Raw genomic sequence first — 27,606 nt, 5'->3', positions numbered from 1 at the left:
AAATCATGGCATTTGCAGGCAAATGGATGGAGTTGGAGAATATAATGCTAACACAAGTAAGCCAGTCTCAAAAAACCAAAGGTCTAGTGTTTTCTTTGATATGAGGATGCTGACTCATAATGGCAATGATGGGGGAGCATGGGAGAAAAGGAGAAACTTTATATAGTGTAAAGAGGAGAAAGGAGGAAATAGGAGACAAGGGGTTAATAATGATGGTGGAGTGAGTTAGACATCATTACCCTAAGTAAATGTATGAAGACACAAATGGCGTAAAAATATTTTGTGTACAACCAGTGACTTGAAAATTTGTGCTCTATATGTGTAATAGGAAAAAAAAATGCATTCTGCCACCATGTATAACAAATTAGAATAAATAAATTATTTAATAACACATGAAGGATTAGAGCAACAAATCAATTGTCCCCTAATAATCTTATTAATCTATGAACACATTTCATCACCATCCTAAATATCTTTGAAATATTTTCCAATTCTTTCTGTTTAACTTTTTCTTAGTTGACATTAAAAAAGATCCCCAGTAAGGCACTCTAATTTGTCTAAATAGACATTGGGACAAATTCCAAGAGTCTAGTAATAATAACACCTACTATTTACTAAATGAAGACTAAATACCAGGCACTATGGTAAACACTTTACAAATACAATCTTATGCATTATAGTTATAACATATTTATTAACATCTCATTTTGTACCAAGTAGTACATGACAAAACCAAGATTAAAATCCTAGTGTTTGACTCAAAAGCCTATGTCCTTAACTGCCATATAAATTCTAGTTCAATAAATATTCAAGGCATAGTGCCTACAAAACATAAAATTCAGTTTCAAAACTGAAAAAGAATATGGTTGAAATTAACAAAATTGCAATATCTTATCTGAGCAAATATGATTGAAGTTTGATATGTTTATCTTATACACTAACAAAAGTAATACCACCAGGAAGATATAGTTTCACTCAGAATTATGAGAGATGATATTTCTTAAAAATTCAAATGGAGTCAGAGTTAAATACATGAACTGAAATTTTAAACCTTCCTCCTATGGGGCAATTCCTTCTAAAATGTCCTGCTTGACCACAATTATAACATGTTTTTGGCCTGGCACCTAAAGCCTGTTGTGCTGCAGCTGCCAAGACTTGCCTCTGAATCACTGGTTCATAAATATATCTACAGAATTTATTGTATGTTGTTGATTGGACACTTACGCCCTCTGGTGATAGAAAGGTGTTAGTAGCAGTCTCCTGTAGAGGTGGTGCTATTGGTTGGACACTTATGCCCTCTGGTGATAGAATGGTGATAGTAGCAGTCTCCTGTTGTAATATTTTCCCTGATGGCTTTTTCTGCTCTAAACTTTCTTCCTCTGTCTGACTAGCTCGAGAGACCTTCTCTTTTACTTGAATCTTTTCCTCTGTCTAACTTGAGAGATCTTCTCTTTTACTTGAATCAATATGTCTTCTCCTTTCTCTACCCGTGTCTGAACTGAAGGATTTGGACTAAGCAAACAAGATATGAATGTCCACAATGGCAATGTGCCAACTGGCAGAGTCCCTGGGCTTTTCTTTCCTATTCTTTTTAAATATTCACCATGATGGTTCCATTGTGATATATTTTACAACTCCTCCTTAAAAAGCCATGGGCTACATTTTGTATTGTATCAACCAACGTATGCCCTGACTGCTCTTGATTTTACTGGGATGCCTCCTTCCTCTATCAATTTACATAATGCTCTTTCTGTTTGTTTTTTACTAATTTCTGATCCCATATTTCTACTATAATACAACTCAACAAGATGATGCCAAACAAAACCGAGACAGAATGAAACAAAAATGGAACAACACAAAATCATTCTATCAGCCTTTCTATTCTCCTGAAATGACCATCCATCCTTTCTCCCTATCTGTTCCTCAGATGCAAATAGTTTTTCCTCAGATGTGAGTGGTTTTTCTTCCATCTCACTCATCTCCAGGGACAGGCAACTTAAAACAAAAGCGAAACAAAACAAAAGGAGAATCTTAAAATGGCTACCCATCCTCTCGCCCTGCCCTCAGAGTCAAGCAGTTTACCTTATCACTTACCCTCAGTCATTCCCTGTAAGGGCCACCAAATGCCACAGTCTGGCTGGGCACAATTCAGGAGCCACTTGTCAAAAGAAACAAACTTTATTTTTAGAACACACACGCCACACCACACAGCAGTTCAGGAAAATCTTCAGAGCCCAACTGTGACCACCAGCTTCCCACAAGCCTCTCATCCTCCCCCACTCCTCCTGCTCTTGAGGCCGATTGGCTGGGTTGCATGGGCGGATTGAAAAAAAAGCTCCGTGGTCTGAAAGGGTGGGGAAACAACCCAATGAGCATCACCACAGAGGAGCCAATGAGTTGGCAGCTAGGAGTTTGCTGGGGCCGCTGTGAGCAAATCATCAGCTGGCAGCTGGAAGTTTGCTGGCAGCTGGATGTTTGCTGTGGCCCCTTCTGCTGGGGCCATGGTGAGCCAATCATCAGCTGGCAGCTGGTGCTGGAAGCTGGTGCTGGCAGCTGGAAGTTTGCTGGGGCCCCTTCAGCTGTGGCTCTCAACATCTCCCCCTCTCTGTTTAAACAACAAGCATGTGGCTTAGGGACCATACCTGCCTTAGGTTGTCCAATACTACATATGGTTCTTACCCGTCATAGGATGAGCTGACCTCAAGGCATCAGCCTCCTATCTTAGGTTGGTACTATTGCAATTGGATCTTTCCCGTCATTGACTACTGGTCCAGCATATAGCCATACCTGTGGATAGGTCTTTGTACCAGCGGGGGGGGGGGGGGGGAGGTTCTTTGCCTCACCTCTGTTGGCCCCCAAATTTTAGCTGAAGGACCATCACAAGCAGAAGGGAGGAAGATACACCAAGCCAATTGACGGCTCCTCTTGGAAAAATTGTATCAACAATGACACCATCAGCAAAAATACCCCAACACTACCACAAGTTGCTGCACCAACAGATAGTTCACTATGCATACAAGTGATACATAATCCAGGCAAGTTCTGCAAGCAGTTCAGTGATAGCTATTGCAGAAGCTGTAGATTGGTTTTATCTTTGTCTACACCAGCACTGGGATGAAGATAGAATTTTGGCAATAATGGATAAAGAAAAAATTATGTAACATTCCAGAAGACACTAAAAGAAAATAGTTTTCTGAACAAGTTACATTATCTTGAACAGAATTATTAAATATAATGAAAAGGAAAGGTGAAAGTAAACAAACAGATTTGTTAACCTCCTTTTTTTGTTCACATATTAAAACAATACTCAACAGCTGTTTACACAATTTAAAATAAACCATTTAAATCACGTGAATGAAAAAATATTTGGATCCATTTTTTCATGAGCGCTCATCATATATGATATATATGGCATACGTACATAAAAATATACAACACAAAACACAAGTGTGCATACATAATATAATACATACAACACATAACATAATAGTAAAGGCCTTATAACTTTTTACAGGTGAAATCTCCATCACAATGTTTAAAATCTCTATAGTCAAAAAATAGAACTGATCAGCAAAACATTAACCTAGGTCTGTATGAGCTCAAAAAACCAAATAGAACTTCATGATGTGGGAAAGGGTAATAATAAAATAGATACTGAAAAAAGCATCCTGGTTCTGTCGCAGATGTAAGAATAGCCAAACTGGAGTTTTGGATATCAGCTGTTATGTATTTAAGCCAAATCATCTTCTTTTTGGTCTGTAGAAATTGCTTTAGTTAATTTCTCTGGAATCCAAATCGGCTGCTGTTCTCCCTGTGGAAACACACAAACAGACCCCGGACTCCAGACAATCACTGGGTCAGGACCTTAGTTAATCTCTCTGGAATCCAAATCGGCTGCTGTTCTCCCTGTGGAAACAAACAAACAGACCCCCGGCTCCAGACAATTACTGGGTCAGGACTTTTCCATTGTCCTGTTAGAATATCCTTCCAAAGTACCTTGGCCTTATGTACATTTTTTGGACACATATGCCTTTCTGCAGCACTAAGTGCTGATGAATCCAAATTTTAAAAGTTTAGAGTAAAATGGGTTATTTTAAGTTTATCTTTGGGGAATATATATCCCTTCCCAATTCCCTCTTTTTGCTTTAATAAGTACATTTTAATAGTTTGATGAGCTCTTTCAACTATGCCTTGTACCTGTGGATTGTATGGGATTCCTCTTATATGAGTAGTGACAAATGATGAGCAAAATTGTTTAAAAGAGATAGAAGTTTTACCAGGGGCATTATCTGTTTTTAACTGTTTTGGAACGCCCACAGTGGTAAAATTTTGTAAGCAATGAGCTATAATGTCTTTAGTTTTTTCTCCGGCATGAAGGGAGCACATCAAAAATCCGGAAGAAGTATCAACTGTAACATGCAAATATTTTAATTTTCCAAATTCTGGCAAGTGTGTGACATCCATCTGCCAAATATGGTTAGGTATCAGTCCTCTAGGATTGACTCCAAGATTAACTTGTGATAAAAAGATCACACAATTTTGACATTGTTTTATTAATTGTCTAGCTTGTTCCTTAGTTATTTTAAAATGCTTTTGTAAAGTATTAGCATTGATGTGGAACTTTTTATGAAAATTTTTAGCTTCTTCTAGTGTAGAGAAAATATGTATGTCATGTGTAGTTTTTTTTTTAATTTTTTTATTTGGTTGTTCAAAACATTACAAAGCTCATGATATATCATCTTTCATACGTCATGTGTAGTTTTATCTGCTAAATTATTTCCCAAAATAAGGGCTCCAGGCAATCCTGTATGTGCCCTGATATGTCCTATAAAGAATGGATCTTTTCTGTCCCAGATTAGGCTTTGTATAGTGGAAAGCAAAGAGAAAACAGTAGAGGAAGGGGAAATCCTACCAGCGTCTTCAAGGGCATTTATAGCATTAACTATTGATGGTCTGAAAAAGAAATTAAATACAGAATCTTTAAACATCACAAAAGCTTGTAATACTGCATTAAGCTCTACATTTTGAACTGATTGTTTGGCTACTAAAAATGTATAAGTTTGTTCAGATGTAACTATTGCTGCTGTACCATTATTTGACCCATCAGTGAATATATCTGGAGCATTCATGATAGGTGTTTTTCTTGTCATTTTTGGAAAAATTACAGGATGCAATGACCAAAAAGACAATAAAAGATTAGATGGTAAGTGGTTACCAAATGAAACATTAGATTTGCACATGATTATTGCCCAAGTATTTAACTCATTAGCTAACTCATTAATTTGATCCATAGTATATGGGGTAATAATTTTATGGGGAGAACTTCCAAACACTCCCTTTGCTGCTTTTATTCCTTTGAGTATTAATTGTCTTACAGCCTCAGGATACCTAGTAAGAATAGTATTAGGAGAATAAGATAAATATATCCATAATAATGGACCTTCTTGCCAAAATACTCTTGTCAGAATATTTTTTGTTGGTAGTACAATAAATAATAAAGGCAAACTTATATCAATTCTATCCAAATGCATATTTTACATATATGTTTCAATGATTTTTAATGAGTTTCTTGCTTCCGGCGTTAACATTCAGGGTGAATTTGGATCTGATGGACCTTTTAGGGTATCAAATAAAGGTCCCACCTCTCCTGTTGGTATACGTAGATAAGGCCTTATCCAATTTATGTCTCCTAATAACTTTTGAAAATCGTTAAGTGATTTGAGTTGATCTACTCGTATTTGAATTTTTGGTGGATGGACCATGGTCGAGGATAATAGAACTCTTAAATAATTAATTGGAAAATTTAATTGTACTTTATCTATTGCTATCTCTAGATTATATTTTTAATAAGTCTCTAAGTGTGGCATAACATTCTAGCAATATGTTTTTATCTTTGTGTGCTAATAATACATCATCCATATAGTGAAATATTTGTAGTTCAGGATTTTGATTTCTAAGTGGCTGGATTACTTTGTTAACATAAATTTGACACATAGTTGGGCTGTTAGCCATCCCTTGAGGGAGTACTTTCCATTCATATCTCTGATCAGGACCTTCATGATTCAGTGCATGGATAGTAAATGCAAAACATGGACTATCCTTAGGATGAATTGGAATTGAAAAAAAAAAAAAGCTTTAATATCTATAACTACAACATACCAGGTTTTTGGCAAAGCAGACAATTGAGGAATCCCTGATTGAGCAGGTCCCATAATAACCATCTCATTATTAATGGTTCTTAAATCTTGCAATACTCTCCATTTACCAGATTTATTTTTGATGAAAAAATGGGAGTATTATGGGGAGATACAGAAGGTTGTATATGTCCTTCCACTAATTGTTGTTTGAACAGGTCATGGGCTGCTTGTATATTTTCTTTAGTTAGGAGCCACTGAGGAACCCATACTGGTCTTTCTGATTTCCAAGTAATTTTTATTGTCTCAGTGACCCCTTCTGAAAATCCAACCCATGACCGTCCGTTCCTTGATCTATTTGTATTGGTGCTGCTATACCGTGTTCTTGTTCTTCTAATCTTTTTTCTTTCCTAAAACCTTGTCTAGCCCTAATAGTGGGTGCATTTTGATTGATGTTATTTGTTAATGTAAAACCTAATTGATCTAGGACATCTCGTCCCCATAAATTTACGGGAAGATGATCCAATACATATGGCTGTATAGTTCCTTCACATCCTTCAGCATCCTTCCAATCTAATACCATTGCACTTCTATGGGAATTAGTCACCACTCCTAGGCCTCGAAGTGTTTCAGTGGCTTGTTGTAATGGCCAATGTTTTGGCCATTCTTGATGAGAGATGATGTAAGGTCTGCACCTGTGTCCAGTAGTCCATTAAATTCATGTCCTTGAATGTTTAGTTTTAGCATGGCGTGAGAATCTAAATTTAAATACAGCATAGCCCAATCTACACCTTTGGAGCCTAATCCCCTGGAACCTCTTTCTATAGTACAACTGGAGAATTTATCACGTAGGCTGGGTATTATTAATAACTGTGCTATTCTATCTCCTGGTGAAATTACTGATATACCCTTTGGAGAACTGGCTATAACTTTTATTTCATCTTCATAATCAGGATCCATTACCCCAGGACTTATCATAAGTCCTTTTAGAGTAGAAGAACTGCATTCCAATAAGAAGCCTACTGTTCCTTTGGGAAGAGGTCCTTTTACCCCTGTGGGAATGATTTGAACTCCCATCTCTGGAGTTAGTACTGTTCTGGCAGAGGCACAGATATCCAATCCTGTACTTCCTCTGGTTTGTCTAGTGAGGGATTTAATGGACTATGTGTCCTGGGCACTACCCTGATGGGGTTTCTGGGTTCCTCCAGTGCTCCATATATTTGTGGTCTTGGGCCCCGGAGCATTGGGCCCCCCATTCATTTTTCGGCAAAGGAGCCTGATGCCTTTCTCCATGATATTGTGGATAGACACTTGGTCCTTTTTCATTTTTTGATAATGGAGTACCCTCTATGGTGGTTTGAGAATGGCATTCATTAGCTCAATGTATCCCTCTAAAGCATCGTGGGCAAATACCTGGTATTCTACTCCTTTTATATCTACTTTTGTTACACCATCCTCCTATGGGGAAATTCTTTTTAAAATGTCCTTTTTGTTCACAATTGTAGCATGTTTTTGGCCTGGCATCTAAAACCTGTTGTACTGCAGCTGCCACACCTTGCCCTTGTTCATTAATGTCTCTACATAATTTAATATATGTGTTTAAATCTTCATGTTTCCATCGTCTAATGACTTCTCTGCACCAACGATTTGCTTGCTCATGAGCCAGTTGTTTTATTAATGGCATTGCTTGTTCTGTATTCCCCAAAACTTTGGTAGCTGTTTGAATAAGCCTATCTACAAATTCAGCATAAGGTTCATTAGCTCCTTGTATTACCTTAGATAATTGACCGTGTAAACAGTCATGTCCTTGTAACGTCTTCCATGCCCTAACCGCATCTATAGCAATTTGTAAGTATATGCCAGGATCATATGCAATCCGTTGCTGCTGATCCTCATAAGGTCCCTTTCCTAACAACATATCTAGATTTCTCTGAGGATAACCAGCTGCTGCATTTTGCCTAGCCAACTCCTTGCAAAATTCCTCATTGGCAACCTTCCATAGCAGGTATTATCCTCCATTTAGAACAGCTTTACACATATTAGCCCAATCTGCTGGCATCATGTTCAAGTTGGTAGTGGATTCGACCATGCTTACAGTGAAGGGTGCTTGAGGACCATAGGTTATTACAGCCTCTTTTAGCTGCTTCACTTTTTTGAAATTTAAATCATGGTGAATTTTCTGTCCTCCTGCCTGCTCAAATAGAGGGCATGTTAATATTTGAGATCCTGTCTCAGGATCCCAACTATCAATTGCGGGGGTTGGAGGCCTCACCTCACAGCTCTTCAGGAAAATCTTCAAAGACGAACTGCCACCACCAGCTTCCCACAAGCCTCTCAATTTCCCCCACTCCTCTTGTTCTTGAGGCTGATTGACTGGTTTGCGTGGGTGGAGCCAAAAAAGTCCCCCAATGAGCAGCTCCGTGGTCTGAAAGGGTGGGAAAACAACTGAATGTGCATCACCGCAGAGGAGCCAATGAGTTGGCAGCTAGAAGTTTGCTGGGGCCACTGTGAGCCAATCATCAGCTGGCAGCTGAAAGTTTGCTGGCAGCTGGAAGTTTGCTGGGGCCCCTTCTGCTGGGGCCATTGTGAGCCAATCATCAGCTGGCAGTTGGTGCTGGCAGTTGGAAGTTTGTTGGGGCCCCTTTGGCTGTGGCTCTCAACAGTATGTATTTATATCTTTATATTTCCAAGGTCTAGTGGCCTCCCCACACCATCTATTGGCTTGTTCTTAGGCTAGTTGTTTTATTAATGGCATTGCTTGTTCTACATCCCCAAAGACTCTGCTTGCTGTTTGTTTAAGCCTATACCCAAACTCAGTGTAAGGTTCATTAGTTCCTTGTATTACCTTAGATTATTGACCTTTTAAATCTCCTTGTCCTTGTAAAGTCTTCCACGCCTTAACTGCAGCTAAAGCAATTTGTAAGTATATGGCAGGATCATATCTGGCTTGTTGCTGCTGTTCCTCATAAGATCCCTCTCCTAGCAACATGTCTAAATTTCTCTGTGGATACCCAGCTGCTGCATTTCGCTTGGCAGTCTCCACACACAATTCCTGATTAGCAACTTTCCATAGCAAATATTGTCCTCCATTTAGCACAGCTTTGCACATGCTAGCCCAATCTGCTGGTGTCAAGTTTAAATTTGCAAAGGATTCAACCATGCTTATGGTAAAGGGGCTTGAGGACCAGAGGCTGCTACAGCTTCCTTTAACTGCTTTACAGTTTTAAAATCCAAAACCTGGTGATATTGCTGCCCTCCCTCATTCTCAAATATAGGGCATACTAATCTTCTAGGTCCTGTCTCAGGATCCCATCTATCAATTTGGGGGGTTGGGGGCCACTCAGCATATGTTGTCTCCATATACATAGTTGGAGCTGTTGGTTGAATACTTACACCCTCTGGTGATAAAAAGGTGTTAGTAGCAGCCTCCTGTTGTAACTTCTCCCCTGATAGCCCTTCCTCCTCTAAACTTTCTTCCCCTGTTTGACTAGCTAGAGAGACTTCCTCTTTTACTTTATCAAAGATGTCTTCTCCTTCCTCTACCATGATCTGAACTGAAGGCTTTGGATTAAGCAAACAAGATCGTATCAACATCCATAATAATAATGTGCCAACTGGCAGAGTTCCTGGGCTTTTCTTTTCTATCTTTAAAATCTTCACCATGATGGTCCCATTGTAATATTAACAAACCCTCCTTAAAGAACCATGGGCTACATTTTTGTATCGTATCAATGTATGCCCTAATTATTCTTGGTTTTACTGGGGTGCCTCCTTCCTTTAGCAATTTACTTAACACCCTTTCTGTTTGGTTTTTACTAACTTCTTATCCCATGTTTCCATAATAAAGATAATGCAACCCACTAAGATAACACAAAACAAACTGAAACAAAACAAAACAAAAATGGAACAAAAATATATTGTATCAATTTTTCTATTTCCTTGAAATATACATCTGTCCTCATCCTATCTGTTCTTCAGGGGTGATCAGGTTTTCTCCTGTCCTATTTATTTCTAGGGACAGGCAGCTTAAAAATGAAACAGAAATGAAACAAAACAAAGCAAGAACACACTGTTTCTTGAAGTGGTCACCCATCCTCTCGCCCTATTCTCAGGGGCAAGCAACTTACCTTGTTACTTACTCCCAAGTGTCCTGGACTTCCCCGTATGGGCCACCATATGCCGCAGTCTGGCTGGGAAAAATAACCAGGAGGTGACAAGCAACTTGAAGGTTGAAGCTGGAACTGATTTATTGTGGGGAAACTCAGCGGGAACTGAGTGGGAATTCAAGGTAGCAGCACCCAAGGTAGCAGGAGCCACTTTATTGCAAAACAGCAGAAGTATATATACCTAACTGATTATGCACAGCTTGACTCAATTAGCACCATCCAGTTATAGCAATCAGCCAATAAGGAATCCCTACCATCTTAATGGCTCGTTGGTGTTGCCTCACAAACCACTCCTCCTGGCAAACTGCCAGGTGCCATCTTGACTTGATTTGTGGTCCACAACAATCAATAAAGTAAAGAGAGAACCTATAGAATTGGAAAAAAATCTTTACCACATGCACCTCAAATAGAGTATTATTCTCCAGCATATCTAAGGAATTCAAAAAACTTAACATTAACAAACAAATAACCCAATCGATAAATGGACAAAGGAACTGAACAGGCACTTCACAGGAGAAGAAGTACAACTAATCAACAAATATTTGAAAAAATATTCAACATCTCTAGCAATTAAAAATGCAAATCAAAACTACTCTAAGATTTCCTTTCACTCTAATCAGAATGGCAATTATCAAGTATATAAGCAAAAATAATTGTTTGAAAGGATGTGGGGGAAAATATGCACACATACATTATTTCGGGGTACTGAAAATTGGTGCAAGCACTATGGAAAGAAGTATGGAGATTCCTCAGTAAACTTGGAATGGAACCAACATTTGATCCAGCTATCCCACTCCTCAATTTATACCCAAAGGACTTAAAATCAGCATACCACAGTGACACAGCCACATCAATGTTTGCAGCAGGCTCAAGTCACAATAGCTAAACTAGAGAAACATCATAGATGAGTGGATAAGACATGTGGTACATATACATAATAGAATATTACTTAGCCTTAAAGAAGAATGAAATTATGGCATTTGCAGGTAAATGGATGGAACTGTAAAACATCATGCAAAGCAAAGTAAGCCAATCCCCCCAAATGAAATCTTGATTGTTTTCTGTGACATGCCCATGCTAACTTACAGTAAGTTAGGAGGGGTCTAGGGAAATAACAAAGGCATTTAGGATTAGACAGAGGGATGTAAAGGGAGGGGAATGTTTATGGGTGTAAGAAGTACAGTAGAATAAATCAGGCATTATTACCCTATGTGTATATATAACTACACGCCTGTTGTGAATTTACATTATGTACAACCAGAAAAAGGAGAAATTATACTCTATTTATATATGATGTGTCAAAATTCATTCCTCTGTAACATAACTAATGAGATCAAATTAAAAAATAAAGAAAAAAGAAAAAATATCATAACTACATCACATTAGCTTTTGGATTGGTCTCTGGATATAAGATCCCCTCTTTATAATATCTTCCATAGCATCTTGAGGGAAGTTACTTATACCTATATTGGAACTGAGTTGATACTGGGTTTTACAGTTCAGACAAAGAAAACTACAGCCTCCTTATGTATTTATATGCACTTGTATTTTCTCTCAGCTTATTAAAAAGTCATTTTAATAACTTTTTTATTTAGTTTTCACTATGAATTCTATTTTCAAACTAATAACTGTTCTTTTGTATGTGGCCTATCTTTTCTTTATGGCTGCTTTAAAATCTCTAATTATTTGGAAGGGGTGTCAAATGATTGCCATTTATTTGTCTTGAAACCATTTTCTTAAACTTTTAACTTTTCTAGTATTCTAAATATTATATTCAAATATGGATAGAAATAAATAGTTTAATGTAATCCTCTTTGAAGATATTCTGATATTATCCTGAAAATGCTGTCTTCTTTCTGTTTTCTGTATTTGCTCCTCCTGAATTTTAGGTCTTTTTATTCTATTGTGTTTTTCTGTAAGCATGCTGACATCCAGAGTGATTTCTGCAGATGTATTTTTTTGTGTGCTAAATCTCATTTCAGTTCTATCCAACATACTACAAACCTGTCCACTGAGTTTTTAATCTAAATAATTTGTTCTTCATTCTAAAGGCATTTTTAAAAATTTGGAAATTTACTGATAATTTAATATTTTTGTTCATTTTTATGTTTTATATGAACATACTTTGTTTTTATTATTAATCTTAATTAGGAAAATAATTAGGAATCCACATTAATTGCTAAGGATCCTTAGAGTCTATTTAAAGAATAGTTTCTTCCAGAGGGAAACATCATCTCGTTTTGGAGAGAGGGGGTGACACCAAACTAAACATACTTATTTACATTCTACCCTTACCTCTTTCCTGGGAAAGTAAAGTAGTATGTTGTTTCCACCCACAAAATTCAAAGTTAGCATCTATGAATTTCTTATTTCATTTATTTACTGTGAATCCATTCCAGTGTACCATTTACACACTCAGAATAATTTTCAGAAATGCCAACCTGTTTTGTTGACAATCTTCCCATATGTAAAGGAAATGCAATCAAAACAACAAAATAGTTTTCCTTCAAGAGCTGTTTTTCTGAATCCATGAGGACACCTTTTATTGCAAATAACAGAGGGAGTCTGTGTAAGAAGTACTGGAAGAAGGAAAGTTAATCAATATGTAAAATTCAGTAACAGCATATACATAGAAAATTGTATACTTTTGAATAACATAACAATTTAATAAAGAACTACTGAATTTTTGCAAAATTTCTTAGGGCTTTGACTTACCTTTCTATTATAATATCACTGAAATATTCAAGTATTTTAAAAATTTTATTTATTGATGTATTTAAATATTTATTAGTTCTAATCAGTTATACATGACAGTATAAATCTCTTTAATTCACTTACACAAATGGAGCAGCATTTTTCACTTCTCTGGTTGTGTATAGAATCACACCATTTGTGCAACCATACCTAGAGTTATTATGCCAATCTCATTCCACTGTTTTTCCTATCCCTTTGCATTCTCCCCCAATTGTGCCTCATCCAAAGTTCCTCCACTTATCCCATACACCCCCAATGCGGATTAGCATCTACTTATCAGAGAAATCATTCAGCCCCTGGGTTTTTGAGATTGGCTTATTTCACCTAGCATGATATCCTCCAACTACATCCATTTACCTTCAAATGCCAAAATTTTATTCTCTTTTAATTCTGAGTAATATTCCATTGTGCATATTTACCACAGTTTCTTTATCTATTCATCAATGTAAGGACATCTAAGTTGCTTCCACAGTTTAGTGATTCTGAATTGTGCTGCTATAAACATTGAAGTGGCTGCATTACTGTAAAGTATGCTGTTTTTAAGTCTTTAGTGTATAGACCAAGAAGTGTATAGGTGGGTCAAATGGAGGTTCCATTTCAAGTTTTCTAAGGAATTTCCATACTGCTTTCCATATTGGCTGCACCAATTTGCAGTCACGTCAGCAATGTATAGGTGTGCCTTTTCCCCTACATTTTCACCAATACTTATTGTTGTTTGTATTCTTAATAACTGCCATTCTGCCTGGAGTGAGATGAAATCTTAGAGTAGTTTTGATTTCTATTTATTTAATTGATTGAGATGTTGGACATTCTTTTAAATATTTGTTGACTATATGAAATATTCAAGTCTTAGTGGGAATTAAAATCAATGTACACATTACAAAGTCAAATGACAAATTATCATGTCCAATAACAGAGATGATTTTTTCCACAAATAATAATTTCATCTCTCATCTGAGTCAGTAATGTCATAAACTTTCTAGAATCTATCTACCACTGAAAATTTCTGTGTTTATATTTTCTTAACACGTTAGTAAAACAGGTCAGTTGAATCATTATAAGCACAGGCAATCTGTTAGAATAATTCAAGTTAAATGATGAATTTCACAGTGATTCTGAGGCTAGAAAATTCACATACTTGATACAATAATCTAATGGAATTCCCTATTAGAATTCAGAAGCTCATTTGAATCCTACTCTCTAATAGTACTTTGTTCTGTGGAATACACTGTTATCCCTACTAATAGAATGCTTACCTCATTGTAGTGCTCACTGCATATTATCAGTGTCTCATTTAAGGAAAGGTGCTGAACACTTTGTGATTCAAAAATTAACACTCCAACTTTCACTTGGGCTATATCACCATTCAGCAAAGACTGATATTTGAACATGTCAAACTTGGTTGTTGAAATTTCCCCATTCACAACTTCCTTATTTCTAAAACTTCTTTCAAGTTGACATTTTGGCAGAAATGGATGGAGCTAAGGTGCAAAACACTTTTCAGAACATGAGGTTGTAAACCCTAGCAATAGAAATAAACCTTATCACTTTTATTGCTCTTCTTTTCCCTACCTAATTTTTCCTTTGATTTTCATGGGCTGCTCTATTCAGCACTTATATAGGGACTAGAATGCACCAAATGTGGGTCTATATGCTTTATGTGTATTAACATATAGTTTTATAATATATATGGGATAGTTATTAATATTATCTTCACCTTACAAATTAGAAAACTTAGTTTTTCAAGGCATCACAGGTAGTCCATAACAAACCAGTGCTGTTTCCACAGAAGGTACTTATATAAAAGAAAAATAACTAAAAATTTAGATCAGGGGTTCTAAGCTCTATGCATAAATATTTTTAAGAAGGCAGACTTTTTTATCAGCATAAAATAAACTGTTGAAGAAGTAAATAATGTCAATACAATAATGTTTTAATTTTTAAGGGCATTATTCCTCTGAATTTGCATTTTTTTTCAATTTGTCAATTTTATATAATAAATCAATGAGACAGGTCTCAGGTATTTTTATAGAAGCTTATGAAAATTTATTTTTTAATGTTGTATATTTGTTGGAAGGAAACAAAATAATTTCATCCCATTGAAACTCAATAATCTTTTCCATGTCAAGTTAAATTTCTGTAATTTAAATTTTAACTAGATATGAGTTTTTCAGGCAGATTTTGGGAGAAATTGTTGACCATGTTTAATTAATGAACTCATCCATTCATTTTAATTATTTAACATCTCATTACACAGAGGATGTATAACAAAACCATAAGAATTAAAATTTAATAGACTCTAAAATTAATATCAAATTATTGTCCACTGAAGTAAAAAACTGTGCAAAATATACATAATAAATTGAGTAGTGTGTGGTAGACACAGTTATGGATTATGTGGGGAAAAGAAATAACATCAGAATAATGCATATATTTTAAGGAATAAACATTAGCTTGTATATACAAATACACTAATATGTTGTGAATAAAAACTTCATATTTTGTTGTATTTCTGCTAAATATGAAAATTATTTGCATATAATATTCTGTGTACTATTAATATGCAAAATAACTAAACTATTTATGGAAAAATGGAAAAGCAAATGAGTACAAATTTGGTATATAAAAATCAATAATGATCTTTCTATTCCACTATTTAAAGGGCTTGCATACCCTAGTAAACATAAAGATTAACACGCTTAAAAGCAGAAACCATTTTTAGAAGTGTTGGAGGTCTGAGTTTACAGTGAAAACTTCTGCAATGAAAATTAAACAGACCTGGGTTTGTTGCTCAGCAGTAGAGCACTCACTTAGCCCATGCAGGGCACTAGGTTTTATCCTCAGCAACACATATAAATAAATAAATAAATTGTGTCCTACTACAACTAAAAATAAATACATAAACAGATAGATCAGCACAGTAAATGATAGTTTCCTGGGATTAGAAGATGCTGGATACAAAACAAGTAGAAAAATTTACACTGAAATTGGTGAAAACCTATATGCTGGCTCATGGGATAAAAGAGAAAAGCTCTACTCGAATGAGTTTTATCGCTGTGTATTATGCACCATCTCTTAGTGAACAGCAAAGAAATATTAATTCTTGCTTCCAGCAAAAGGAACAAAATGTAACTATTTCTGAATAATTCTTCAAACATTCTGTTCTCCACAAGACCACACCAAAACATTACCAAAGTATACTTAAACTGGGAAAATAAAAATACCCCACCTAATTCAAATCCTTTTTTATCCTTTTTGTCTCACCTAAACAAGACAAGAAGAGAAAAAGATACAAGAAGATCCTATAAAGGTCAATCCTGGGGGCACAGAAACACTAAAATAAAAGACTTAATTCTCATAGAGCACATTCCTCCTTCTCCACCTTATCATCATACCAGGGAGCTTCTGTACAGAAGGAGAGGATTAAAGCTGAAGGAACTGCAAGACTCAGGATATTTAAGAAAGTTCTACAGAACTCAAAGATGATAAGTGATAAAAAATAAAAGACTTAAGAGGAAAGTGAAAATTAAGGCACCAATAGTGAAAGAAATAATTCACAGCTAACCTCAGACTGATCTGATATCTGTCTGGTTATATAAGTCTCATAGCAAAAAGCTCAGTAAAAGAGTTTCAGCTCTTACTATGCAATGCATAATGTCTACCTGTTTTTTAAAGGATTACATAACTTGATAAACTATATATGCTTTATCTTAAGAAAAAGCATAAAATAATACATGAAGCAAGCAACAGAACCAGACTCAGATATGGTAGAGAACTGGGATTATCAGACCAGAATATTTAAAACTATAATCAATGTGCCAAGTATTCTACAAGATGAATAAGAATATGTAAAAAAAGTGCATAAAGTAAACTGAGAGATTGAAATATTATGAGAAGTAGAATGATAAGCTAGAATTCTGTAAAAATACTATGACAGAAAGATCTCACTGATGGGCCCCTTAGTAAACTGTACATGACTGAATAATAAGTCAATGATCTGAAAATATATCAATAAATCTTTCCAGACTGAAATGTGAGATAAAAAGATGAAGAAAATAATACAACAGAATACCTAGAACTGTGAGAAATTGTAGAGACTATAACAGATAACAGGTGGAACACCAAACAGAAAATACCAGAAAGGGTCTAAGGAAACACTTGAAGTGTTAATATCTAATAATTTCCCAGATGGCAGTAGCAGTGAGTCAGCATGGCATGCATCAGGTGGAAGCATGGTAGGGATACTGAAAATAAGAAAGAATTTTCTAGCTTAATGGCAGGCATCAAACCATCAGTGTAGTAGCACAGAGATGACCACTTTGATTTGAATATTTTTAATCCCCTTTCAAACCATATTGAAACGTCATCCTGATTCAAAAGATTTTGGAGGTGGAGCCTAATGGGAAGTTTAGGCCATGAAAACACTACCCCCATAATTGGATTAATACCATGATACAAGGATGAGTTCATCCCTATTTACCTCTTTGCCCATTTCACCTTTTCCATTTGAAGGAACAGTGTTCGCTCCTCAGGAGGATGCAGCAAACAGTCCTTGGCACAGAATTTTGATATTAGAATTTTCAGCCTCCCAAATTATGAGAAAACATTATTTTTTTTATAAATTTTTGAGTCTTGTTTTTTTTTTTTCTTTCCAGGTTGCACAAACAGAATGACACACACCATGTAGAATAAATATTAACCAAATATATGTAACCATAGCAATTAAAACTGCTGAAACCAAATATTATCAGAATGTCCTAGAAAAAACAATGGAATAATAGGCCTTATTTTTAGTGAAAGAAAGGTAAACATTGTAGCATATTTTTCCAAATATATGCAAAAAAGAGGAGAGTGTTGTAAGATACACAGTGTATGTATAAATACTGTCAAAAGATACTCTCAAAAGATACCTACCTTACTGACAGGTAGAATTTTTATATAATTTCAATTTTATTATCATTGTTATTATTTCATGCCTGTGGGGATCAAACACAAGATGTCAAACTTGCTAGGTAAGTATTTCATTACTGAGCTATAGCTCCAAATCATATAAGCACTATTCTTTAATATTTAATTCAAACACTAAGTAAAACATGAAACAGTTTTTTAAAATAATGATAATTGATATTCCAAGAAAAAGGTGAAAATAGAGGAATACAAAAGGCTCAATATAATCCAAAGAAGGCATAAATTAAGAGACAGATTTAAAAACATATAAAGAACAATGTCAAAACATAGAAATGTTTCATGTAGGAAAGAAATGTCAATAATCAATATAATGTGAGTAATCCAAAACAGAGACTGACAGAATGAATTAACAAGAAGATTCAAAAGAAACAAACCAAAAGCCCCCAAAGAGAAAACCGCCTGTTGGCACAGATGGAAGGTGGTCCCATGAGGCCTGGCCAGTGTGGCTTCCTGCCTGGAAAGAGCATAGACAGCAAAGAAAGGCTGATAAGAAGCCATGAGCAAAACATCCAAAAAATTTGGGATAACATAAAGAGACCATATTTAAGAGCTATTTGGATAAAGGAAGGCATAGAGGTCCAAACCAAAGGAATGAGCAAACTCTTTAATGAAATAATTTTAGAAAACTTTCCAGACATGAAGAATGAATTAAACAGAAATCCAAATTCTAGAAGCCTACCTGACACTGTGTGTACAAAACCACAAGACATCCACACCAAGACACATTATAATGAAAATGCCCAACATACAGAACAAGGAGAGAATTTTAGAAGCCACAAGAGAAATGAAGCAGATTCAAAGTTAGGGGTAAACCAATTAGGTTAATGGCGGATTTTTCAATACAGACACTGAAAGCTTAGAAGATCCTGGAACAACATATTTAATGCACTGAAAGATAATGGTTTCTAGTGAAGAATCTTGTATCCAGCAAAATTAAGCTTCAGGTTTGAGGATGAAATGAAAACCTTCCATGATAAACAAAAGTTAAAAGAATTTGCAGCTAGAAAACTGGTGCTTCAAAGTATCATTGGAAAAACATTACATGAAGAGGAAATGAAAAATAACAACAAAAATCAACAGTGAGTGGTAGTACAGTAAAGGAAAAACTAATCAAAGAGAAAAAAAATCAAGTTAAATAACAAAAATAAACAAACATGTACAAACCATATCTCAATAGTAACCTTAAATGTTAATGGCTTAAACTCACCAATCAAAGGACATAGGCTAGCAGACTGGATTAAAAATATGCAATATGCTGCCTACAGGAGATGCCTCTGTTAAGAAAAGTCGTACACAGACTGAAGGTGAAAGGTTGGGAAAAATCATACCACTCCCATGGACCTTGGAAGCAAGCAGGGGTGTCCATACTCATATCAAATAAAATAGACTTCAAGCCAAAGTTAATCAAAAGGGATAAAGAAGGACACTACATACAGTTAAAGGGAACCATTCACCAACAAGACATAAAAATCATTAATATATATACCCCAAACAATGGTGCAGTTATGTTCATCAATCAAACTCTTCTCAAGCTTAAGAGACAAATAGACAACAACACAATAATCATGGTTGATTGTAATACACCTCTCTCACCACTGGACAGTTCTTCCAAACAAAAGTTTAATAAAGAAACTATAGAACTCCATTATGTTAGATAAAATGCATGGTAATATCTCTACTCCTTTGTATTTGCTAAGTGTTCGCCTATGGCATAATATATGGTCTATTTTTCATAATATGCATGTGATGCTGATAAAAAAGTATATCAGCTTAATGTGGGTTCATATATTCTATATAAGTCAGTTAATTCTTTTTTTAATTTTTTATTGTGGGTTGTTCAAAACATTACAAATTTCTTGACATATCATATTCCACACTTTGGTTCAAGTGGGTTATGAACTCCCACCTTCACCCCATACACAGATTGCAGAATCACATCAGTTACACATCCATTGATTTACATATTGCCATACTAGTGTCTGTTGTGCTCTGCTGCCTTTCCCATCCTCCAACCTCCCCCCTCCCCACCTCTCCCCTCCCCTCCCCTCCTCTCTCTCTACCCCCTCCACTCTATAACCCTGAGGGTCTCCTTCCATTACCATGCAATTTCCCTTCTCTCTCCCTTTCCCTCCCACCTCTCATCCCTGTTAAATGTTAATCTTCTTCTCCTGCTCTTCGTCCCTACTCTGAAATTAGTTACTCTCCTTATATCAAAGAAGACATTTGGCATTTGTTTTTTAGGGATTAGCTAGCTTCGCTTAGCATAATCTGCTCTAATGCCATCCATTTCCCTGTAAATTCTATGATTTTGTCATTTTTTAATGCAGAGTAATACTCCATTGTGTATAAATGCCACATTTTTTTTTATCCATTCGTCTATTGAAGGGCATCTAGGTTGGTTCCACAGTCTTGCTATTGTGAACTGTGCTGCTATGAACATCCATGTATCAGGGTCCCTGTAGCATGCTCTTCTTAGGTCTTTAGGGAATAGACCAAGAAGGGGAATAGCTGGGTCAAATGGTGGCTCCATTCCCAGCTTTCCAAGAAATCTCCATACTGCTTTCCAAATTGGCTGCACCAATCTGCAGTCCCACCAGCAATGTACAAGTGTACCCTCTTCCCCACAAAGTGTGGAGTATGATATGTCAAGAAATTTGTAATGTTTTGAACAACCCACAATAAAAAATTAAAAAAAAGAATTAACTGACTTATATAGAATATATGAACCCACATTAAGCTGATATACTTTTTTATCAGCATCACGTGCATCTTATGAAAAATAGACCATATATTATGCCATAGGCCAACACTTAGCAAATACAAAGGAGTAGAGATATTACCATGCATTTTATCTAACATAATGGAGTGAAATCAGAAATAAATGATAAAATAAGGAAGAAAAATTCCTATGTTACACGGAGAATGAACAATATGTTACTGAATGAACAATAGGTTACAGAAGACATCAAGGAGAAAATTAAAAAAAAAAAATTCTTAGAGATAAATGAAAACACAACATATCAAAATCTCTGGGACACTATGAAAGCAGTACTAAGAGGAAAATACATTTCATGGAATTCATTCCTTAAAAGAAGAAAAAGCCAACAAATAAATGACCTCACACTACATCTCAAAGTCCTAGAAAAGGAAGAACAAATCAACAGCAAATACAGTAGAAGGCAAGAAATAATAAAAATCAGAGCTGAAATCAATAAAATTGAAACAAAACAAATAATTGAAAAAATTGAGAAAACTAAAAGTTGGTTCTTTGAAAAAATAAATAAAATTGACAGACCATTAGCCATGCTAACGGTCTGTCAATTTTACTAGCATACAGGATGAAAAAGGAAATATCACTACAGACACTACAGAAATACAGAAGATAATTAGAAATTATTTTGAAACTTTATACTCCAATACAATAGTATATAGTAAAGACATATATAAATTCCTTAAGTTACATGATCTGCCCAGATTGAATTAGGAATATACACAAAACTTTAAAAGACCAATATCAAGGGAGAAAATAGAAGAAGCCATCAAAAGATTACCAACCAAGAAAAGCCCACGACCAGATGGATATACAGCCAAGATTTATAAGACCTTTAAAGAAGAACTAATACCAATACTCTTCAATCTATTTCAGGAAAATAGGAAAAGAGGGATTACTTCCAAATTTATTCTACGATGCCAATATCACCCTGCTTCCAAAACCAGATGAAGACACTTCAAATAAAGAAAACTTCAGAACAATATCTCTAATGAATATAGATGCAAAAATTCTCAATAAAATTCTGGCAAATCAGATAAAAAACACATTAAAAATTGTGCATCATGATCAAGTGGGATTCATCCCTGGGATGCAAGGTTGGTTCAACATACGAAAATCAGTAAATGTAATTCATTACATCAATAGACTTAAGAATAAAAACCACATGATCATCTTGATAGATGCAGAAAAAGCATTTGACAAAATGCAGCACCCCTTTATGTTCAAAACACTAGAAAAACTAGGGATAACAGGAACTTAACTCAACCTTGTAAAAGCTATCTACACTAACCCTCAGGCCAGCATCATTCTAAATGGAGACAAACTGAAGGCATTCCGTCTAAAATCTGGAACAAAATAGGGATTCCCTCTCACACTACTTCTATTCAACATAGTTCTTGAAATAAAAGAAATTAAGGGAATAACTATAAGAAAAGAATAACTTAAACTAGCCTTATTTACTGATGATATGATTCTATACCTAGAAGACCCAAAAAAACTCTACCAAGAAACTTCTAGAACTAGTAAATAAATTCAACAAAGTGGCAGGATATAAAATCAATATCCATAAATCAAAGGCATTCCTGTATATCAGTGTCAAATTCTCTGAAAAGAAAATGAGGAAAACTACCCCAGTCACAATATCCTAAAAAAAAAAAAAATACTTGGGAATCAACTTAACAAAAGTGGTGAAAGATCTATACAATGAAAACTATAGAACCCTAAAGAGAGAAATATAAGAAGACCTTAGAAGATGGAAAGATCTAACTTGCTCATGGATAGGCAGAATTAATATTACTAAAATTACCATATTACCAAAATCACTATACAGATTCAATGCAATTCTTATCAAAATTCCAATGGCATTCCTCACAGAAATAAAAAAAAAGCAATTATGAAATTCATCTGGAAAAAATAAGAGACCCAGAATGGCTAAAGAAATTCTAATCAAGAAGAGTGAAACAGGTGGTATTGCTATACCAGATATTAAACTATACTACAGAGCAACAGTAACAAAAATAGCATGGTACTGGTACCAATACAGGCGGATAGACAAATGGTACAGAATAGAGGACACAGAGACCAATCCACAAAATTACAACTACCTTATATTAGACAAAGGTGCTAAAAGCATGCAATGGATAAAGAATAGCATCTTCAACAAATGGTTCTGGGAAAACTGGAAATCCATATGCAACAAAATGAAACTGAATCCCTTCTCTCGCTATGGACAAAAGTTAACTCAAAATGGATCAAGAAGCTAGATATAAAAACAGAGACTCTGCATATGATAGAAGAAAAAGTTGGCTCTAATCTCCATCTCATGGGGTCGGGCTCCGAATTCCTTAATAGGACACCTATAACACAAGAGTTAAAATCAAGAATAAACAAATGGGACATACTCAAACTAAAAAGTTTTTTTTTTTTTTTTTTTTTTTTTTTTTCTCAGCAAAAGAAACAATAAGAGAGGTAAATAGGGAGCCTACATCCTGGGAACAAATTTTTACTCCTTACACTTCAGATAGAGCCCTAATATCCAGAGTATACAAAGAACTCAAAAAATTAAACAATAAGGAAACAAATAACCCAATCAACAATGGGCCAAGGACCTGAACAGACACTTCTCAGAGAAGGATATACAATTAATCAACAAATACATGAAAAAATGCTCACCATCTCTAGCTGTCAGAGAAATGCAAATTAAAACCACTGGAAGATACCAACTCTCTCCAGTAAGAATGGCAGCCATTATGAAGTCAAACAACAACAAGTGCTGGCGAGGATGTGGGGAAAAGGGTACACTTGTACATTGCTGGTGGGACTAAAATTGGTGCGGCCAATTTGGAAAGGAGTATGGAGATTCCTTGGAAACCTGGGAATTAAACCACCATTTGATCCAGCTATTCCCCTTCTCAGACTATTCCCCAAAGACCTAAAAAGAGCGTAGTATAGGGATACAGCTACATCAATATTTATAGCAGCACAATTCACAATAGCTAGAATGGGGAACCAACCTAGATGCCCATCAATAGATGAATGGATAAAAATATGGCATTTGTACACAATGGACTATTACTCAGCACTAAAAAATAACAAAACCATGGCATTTGCAGGGATTCCCACTCAGGGATGTCATTAGAGCAGATTATGCTAAGTGAAGTTAGCATAATAAAAAATGCTGAATGTCTTCTTTGATATAAGGAGGGTGACTCAAAACAGAGAAGGTGGAAGAGCATGAGGAGAAGATTCCCATTGAGCAGGGATGAGAGGTGGGAGGGAATTGCATGGAAATGGAAGGAGACCCTCATTGTTATACAAAATTACATATAAGAGGATGTAAGGTGAAAGGGGGAAAAAGAGATAAATGAGTTATAGTAGATGGGGTAGAGAGAAATGATGGGAGGGGAGGGGAGGGTGTATAGGAAGGGGATAGGAAAGGCAGAAGAATACAACAGACACTAGTATGGCAGTATACATAAACGTGGATGTATAACCATTGTGATCCTGCAATCTGTACACGTGGTAAAAATAAGAATTCATATATCACTTGAATCAAATGTATGAAATATCATATGTCAAGATCATTGTAATGTTTTGAGCAACCAATAAAAATTTGAAAAAAAGATGTTGTGTCCACCAAAAACAAAAAAAAAAATAAATATTTAAAAAAAATTAAAAAGGAAATAAAACATACCAAACTTATGGGATGAAGCTAAAACTTTTCTAAATGGAAAATTTATAACAATAAATGCCTCTACTAAGAAAAGGAAATGAACTCAAATAAGTAATCCTATGCTGGGCCTCAAAGAACTAGGGAAAAACAAAACACTAAGGATGAAGTCAGCTGAAAGGAAATAAATATCAGACCTGACATAAGTAGAATAGACAATAGGAAAACAATTGAGGTGATAAATAAAACTGAATTATATTTTTAAGAGAAACAAAATTTCAAAACTTTAGCTAATACGCCAGAAAAAAGAAAACCTGAAAAAATAGAAATAAGAAAATAGAAATTTAAACAGAAATATCACAATTAATATAACAGTTACAAAGAATCATATAAACAATGAAGCACCAACAAGTTTGAAGGATAGGAGGAATGGATAAATTCCAAGACACATTAAGCTCAGTGACATTGAATCATGAAGAATAGAAAATCTGAAAACATCACTAAATGGTAAGGAGATGGAACCAATTAGCAACTATATTCCAAGAAAGAAAATCCCAAGACCAAATGGCTTCATGGTTGAATTTTACAAAACTTTAGAGAAGAACACTTGCAAATATTTCTCAAACTCTTCCAAAAAATTCAAGAGTACATAAAACTCCCCAATCTCTTTATAAGGGCACCATTACCCTTCTACCTAATCCTTTTAATTTCCATAGCATGAATAGAAATCCCTGAGGGAAAAATCTCAGACATATTGTGAGAATCACTGAAAAATTCTTAGTTGACCTTATCTTTAAGACAAAATAAAGGGAAATACAGCAAACATGTTATTGACATAATTTGATTCTGTTTCTCTTAGCTTAGTAAGAAGAAATACAGATTGGGATATGAATGGATATAATGGAAATACCATATAGCAAATTGAACGGATTGAATTGAGTTTCTGCTACACCATTTAGTCCAGTTTCATTTTAAAGAAACTATTTGTGCTTTTTTAAAGCTATTTAACAAAATGAAACAAAGCAAAAATTAACATGAGATTTTTGGATAACATATAAATTTCCTTCTAATGTTTCTCATTTATGCTTACAAAAATCCCTTGAGTTAAAAAAATTCTAATTTTTTAACAAAACAATAAAATAACCTGAGAGAAAATATATAACCACCACAGGGTCTGAATATTATTGTTATGGTATTCTTGGGATCTGATAAGCATTTCCCTGTTCTTTTGATGGAAATATTAAATTATCAAGATAGTAAGAAAAAGATCATATAAATGTATTTGGCTTAAAAATTGTTTTCTTTAATGTATAACTGTGAAAAATCACAGGACAATCCATTGGCCATTACATTAACAAAATACAAGAATGAGTTGAGGCTACCTGCCATGGATAAGGAGCCACCATTGCACTTCTTTCAAGTGCTTCTTCTTTTACCCTGAATATGAGTTCTACTCATGAAGAGCCTGGGCAATGTCATGCATAGCAGCATAGACACTGTAACTCTGGGGTGAGGAATTTATATCCCCAAAATGCAGAGCTCACATTGCCAGACTGCCATTTTGTTCACATTTACTTATATTCCTAACCCAATGTTGATCAAGGTATGGAAATTCAAATATTATAGACCACACATCCTGGATAAAGATATCATGAGGAAATTTTGCAGGGTGAACACATCTGATAAAATCTTTAAAACCAGGAACCTCATCCAAGTGTATTCTGAAAATGATAATCTTCCACCAAAATATGTACAATTTAGTTTTTGTCAAAATGCTAATGCAGTTATATTACAATAAGAACTTTTAACCCAGACATACCAAATGGAAAAATTGAAGATAATGCAATACATAAATCTCAGAAGGGAATATGTGTCTGCAAAGCAACAATGACATTTGTAAATGTGAATTTTCCACATAATGTTGGCTGTTATTATTATCCTTAGTGGGAAACTCTGGGATGCTTTCTGCAAATGCAACAGAGTCCATTGTTGGCCATTTCTTGTGTCATGTCCCTGAGAAACATTTTTTGCCTGATGTCATCTGGAACCACAAGTCCAACACGGCTCCGACAGAAATGCAAAATTAGTTAAATAATTCCTTAGTACAGATTTCTAGGTTTCATGGGAAATTGGTAGAGAGACTGGAGCAGGGTTTGTCCCTGTGGCTAAGGTTAAATAGATCATCGCTGATCTAAAGACCACATAAAGTTACTGCTTAAACAAATAATTTAATTCATCTGATATCTTACTTACACTATGAAAGAAATAAAACCATTGAGTAAATAACTTTACTAAAATACCAATTTGCTATGTATCACCCGTTACTTTAATTTCCAGTGTTCACATTATATACACTGTTCCTTTACTCTTTTTGAAACTATATCCAAAGAAAGTCACAAAAGTTTTCATCTCCTCATCTGAGTTATGGTAACAAAAATCTGCAAAGATTATTTGTAAATCCAGAATTTTCCCTATAGAGTTCTATCATTTTTGGATCACTGAAGAAACTATGAACAAATAATCAAGTTAACTGAGAAGCAGGAACATAATATGCACTTACAATTCACTAAATAAAGAGGTCTGAATTTCTCTAGGTGTCCCTAAGCCTTCTGGTAACATTTAGCATACACCATCAACTATCTCAAAATAAAGGATTATTTTCGTGTCACTTCATATAAAAATCTCTTTGCCCAGTACCTTGCATTTTGTCCATACTGCTCCTTTTCTTTACAGAAAATTCTTTAATTGAGCTGTATAAACTACTTTCAATACATCTCTTGATTTTTCTCTTGAACCTACTCTATCAGGCATCCACACCACTCTCATCTTTTAAAAAACTGAGTTACAGTTACTGAATTTGCTAAGGCAAATGGCCAGTTATCAAAACTTTGTTTACTTAATTTACCATTGACATAAATATTGATCACACTCTTTTCATTAAAGTATGTTTCTATTTATTCCAGGATTACTTTTGCAAAAATAATTTGCAGGATATGACATACATTAATACTCAGCTTTACCAAACTTTTCAAATTTCCCCAAACTCAAATCAGAGACCCTGATACCTCAGACTGGAATGGATTTTTAAACCATTTTCCATTAAAATAATTCCTTATATGATCTTCTGATTTTATAATTCCCCAT

At 35.1% G+C, this 27,606-nt stretch overlaps 1 pseudogene; it reads right to left on the bottom strand.

Moving 5' to 3' along the window:
- Window positions 1–4,938: 4,938 nt before the first annotated feature.
- LOC124094103 (vomeronasal type-2 receptor 26-like) lies at window positions 4,939–26,208 on the bottom strand (annotated as a pseudogene).
- Window positions 26,209–27,606: the final 1,398 nt, after the last annotated feature.

This window comes from Marmota monax, unplaced genomic scaffold (assembly GCF_021218885.2).
Source record: "Marmota monax isolate L192 unplaced genomic scaffold, Marmota_monax_Labrador192_F-V1.1 WCK01_AAM20220418_F8-fsc00255, whole genome shotgun sequence".
NCBI lineage: Eukaryota > Metazoa > Chordata > Mammalia > Rodentia > Sciuridae > Marmota > Marmota monax.
This window is presented reverse-complemented; position numbering and strand designations above follow the sequence as displayed.